This window comes from Aulonocara stuartgranti, assembly GCF_965226115.1.
Source record: "Aulonocara stuartgranti genome assembly, chromosome: 11".
NCBI lineage: Eukaryota > Metazoa > Chordata > Actinopteri > Cichliformes > Cichlidae > Aulonocara > Aulonocara stuartgranti.
The window spans coordinates 10,837,319-10,841,359 of record NC_138947.1 but is presented as its reverse complement, the minus strand read 5'-3'; the positions used below and the strand labels follow the sequence as shown (position 1 = coordinate 10,841,359).

The following is a 4,041-nucleotide window of genomic DNA, read 5'->3' as shown; positions in this document are numbered from 1 at the left end:
AAGACCTCACCTATGGCCTCTCATACTGAACCAAGTAAATAAGTAATAAATAAACAATTAAATTATAGAAAGTTTCTGTTTTGTTCCTTTATCTAATATAGAAATGTGTGTTTTTACAGTGGCTTTAAAAAAATAAATTTCTGTCATTTTCCATGTTTATTTCTTACAGTTTAAGGCCAAAAAGCCGTACTGAGAGACTTCTTTCATTTACTACAGCAGCATTTCTTTATCACGTAGAAAGATAAAGATTTAAGTGGGTGTGGCTAAGAATGTAAAACTAGTTTGATGTACAGACACTCTGTATACAGTTTATTTTTCCAAAGCTGATTTCTTCATTGAAGTTCCTTACCTTGAAGAGGAAAACATCTGTTGAGAGTAGCGTTGCTCCTTGGAGTTTCTCCATTAAGGAGCAGCTATTTCAAATTTAATACACACTACAAGTTCTCGGTTTTCAGGACACGAAGATGTTCCTGATAAAATATCCTGCAAGAGGTAAATCTGCTCATTTAATATGAATGTGTGCATGTTCTCAATATGAACTGAGACTTAATGGGCACCACACTAAACCCACACTATTTAGTGTTTTATGAGAAAGAAACGAAATGGGATTGTGTTATTTAGCAAAGATTTCGGCAATCACAATCTTCAAAGAGCTTCTCTGCAGCGCTGTGACTGCTATTCAGAATACGAAAGATCGTTGTCAGAAATATCAAAGCAGGAGAGTGGAAGCGAAGGCGTTATCGGATATCTCTCGAGTGGAAACATTTATCATATTCTCACAGATGGTAAGCCTCATTTGAACATGAAAACACAGCTGACGGACCCTTTCCTTCTACCTCTGTCACTCACAAACACAAAAACACCCCCTCCCCACCTTCACCCTTACAATACGGTAAGCAAGGACATCTTGTGGAAAGGAAACATGAAAAGACACGTGCTGCATTTATTCTTTATCATCTCTTTATTTCTTTGAATATATTTGATCAAATGTAAAATCAAACATTTGGAGTAAAGATTTAACAGTTTTCTGACTAGCAAATATCAACACCATCAAAATAAAGGAACATTATTGATACTTACTACATAATGTACGCATATAGGACATACTCTATCTTATCTAAGATTTATCCAAACAGACCCAAATTACAAAAAAAAAATTTTTTTTATTTTTTATTTTAGTCTTTGACTCCCGTTATTTCCTGGGTTTTTGAGCTGGTGCAAAAAGAAAATATCTTAGGTGAAGCGGTATCTTGTATCCTTGTCAAATAAATGATGAAGTATTTATAGAAATAAAATGTCACTTTAAAGGTCTGTACATGGGGATCAGTGTTTTTCCTCTCCACTGGCAACAAGGTCATACCAACGTTAGAATGGAAGACTTTGGCTATTTACAAATCGCTGAGATGTTGTACAGGTAGCGTACAATTCCTCCCAGACATGCTGTACATTACTTGTGTTTATCAGTTACGCTTTCACCCCTCCCCACGCACACACACACGCGCACACACACACCCATATGTCAAAGTGCAATTCCATAGATCACCACAATGCGGAACCTATATGCCATATTCAACATTGTACAGAACAGCTGTGAAAATTACATATTCTAAGGGGCCCATCTTTAGAATATAAATTAGAGTTAAAGGGGTTGGATCTATATTATTACTAAACCTTTCCAACAGTGTGATATAGACCTACTTCACAGCAGCCATTCTGGCATGAATTAGCTGGAAAACGCAGGAGTTATTATTGACATTAATGAACCATCTGTTCTGTTTAGGTGCGGCGTTATAATTCATGTGATTTCTGCGTTTACGTGTCATTTTGTGTCATAATGGCTGCTGTGGGGGGAAACCAATGGTCTTGAACTTGCAGTAAAGCGCTTACACGTGTGGTTACAAGTGCAGACCAACCTTTCAAGTACAAACTCCGCCCCCGTTAGTGTGGTGATGTCCACCTTTATTTACCTTTATTAATACACACCATTTAATTCACAGCACGCACAGCTGAGTAGAGGACTGACTAACAACAATAACTGTGTGACTCTGCAGGGCTTTTGACGTTAAGACTGGTAACATGTTTCTCTTATTGTCAACAAAAACACGTGAAAAAAACATGACGATTCGTAATCAAAGGAAATCGTGACTAACATTCAAAAGTGGAGCTTCATAGCATGGGTTTCCGTGGCCGAGCAGCTCCTGTAGGTCCAATGTGCAGTGGTCTGGTACTTTTGTCCATATGGTTCAGTTCCTAATTTATGTCCAATGAAATATAAACTATGATTTAGCTTTAACACCAACTATTCAGTAGAAATGAGTATAGTTTGATGCCACAGACAGGGGGCAGCGAAGAGATTTGTTGACAATAAGAAAAAGTTTTTAAAAAAAAACTTTTTTCCTTTAAACATTAACTTGACATTTCAAATATGTTTTTCCTGTGTCATGGAGTCCTTACAGTTGAAAAATAATTTGCTTTAGGAAAATACAAACATGGGCCAGGCTAGGAAAAGGAAATGGATCAAACAGGAGCTCTGCTTTGTAACAGTGAGTAGGATATAAGACCACGTAGCTTTGGAGAACAGTCACTGGGCAGTGTTTAGCCTGAGCAGTCAAACACAAACAGAACAGTCTGGTTACTTGGGTTTACAATAAACCCCTTTTAGGAGTTCAATGGCTATTATGAGAAACTGCAGTCCATATTCACACATACTGTAACGTTGCAGTGTGCAAATCAAACTACGTCTGAGGAGGCCCTAATTATGAAGATGTATAGCACATTCATTGACATTTGATCAATACCAGAAGTGACGGAAACGATAGGACCACTTGGTTTTGGTGCATTAATGGAATGATTGAAGAAGGAGGTGCCGTGGCACATACAGTACATAGGCTACATAAGGGTTAAATACACACTGTACACTTTCTAGATTACAATGCACTGTACATGATCAACACTAGCTGGCTAGTTAACTCTGCATTTCTCTCTTTCTTTCTCTGAATAGTAGCTCTATAAATCATCAAAAATAAAGTTTACCCAATGTGTGTTTACATTCCCTGCTCCGCTATATAATGCTTTCTCTCTCTCTCTCAGTGATAAACCTTTAGGACATGCGATGCGATGAAAAACAGTCAGTTATTCTCATAATATCTCATAGTAGCTGAGTAGGAGGGACACCGCCACCACACTCCATTCGGACGCTTCATCAAAGTGCTGCTGTCAAAACACACATGTACACATGACTGTGGACAAACAACATTGTTTCAGGCCGTACACACACTCACACACACAGCATACACTGGCTGCTCACATGCACACAGACATATATTGTTCCTGAGTATGAATTGTAGGATATTTCTTTAGGAAAGAAATAACATGTCCACTAATCTACTGTCAGAAAGTAAAGTTTGCTGTTTTAATCGGAACAGCAGTGCTCTGAAATACATGTATGGGCTTAAGAAAGGCACACCGCCTTTAAGGTTTTTAACAGAAAAACCCAAAGAACCATGTGCTGCTGTGAACTACATACATACTATAGATCTAAGGCCATAGATTCTGTAATGAAAGCAAGCTCACTGCAATAATAAGAGAGCCACAGAGCTGTTCAGCATCGTTCAGTTTAATATTGTGCAGTTGTGGCCTGCAACATACTCTCTACACTCTTACTGGCAGCTGATTTCAGTTAGCTTGTACTCGTCCAGCACCAAACAGCAGACAAGCATCTCAGCAACTAGCTGGTGATGCAGAGATTAGCAAGCGCCAGATATACTCTTCAGGAAGTGGTTACAAAAAAAAGCTAAAAAGTATGATAAAGTGGACTTAACGTCTTCCTGGCTGTCTGAAAAACACCCCAAATGAATGTTGCTCTGTGTCTTCCGGGTGCCTCATTAGTTAATGCAGTTAGCCAGCTATGTTTTGCATTGCAGTATTAGGGCTCAATCCACACAGGAATTAGCTGAAACTTGAATTATCTCTGTTTGTATGGATCTGAAACACTGTACACAGCAGCCACAGCTAACGACAGATGTAATTTAGTGAAGCACG

The 4,041-nt window shown here is 38.5% G+C and overlaps 1 protein-coding gene across 6 annotated transcripts in view; it reads right to left on the bottom strand.

Moving 5' to 3' along the window:
- Window positions 1-1,942: 1,942 nt before the first annotated feature.
- Window positions 1,943-4,041, bottom strand: part of atxn1b (ataxin 1b) — a 15,780-nt gene continuing 13,681 nt past the window's right edge. For all 6 annotated transcript variants that reach the window (XM_082552782.1, XM_082552779.1, XM_082552777.1 and 3 more), the window contains one exon: window positions 1,943-4,041. This exon is cut by the window's right edge and continues 1,605 nt beyond it. The gene's annotated coding sequence lies outside the window, so the exon portion shown is untranslated.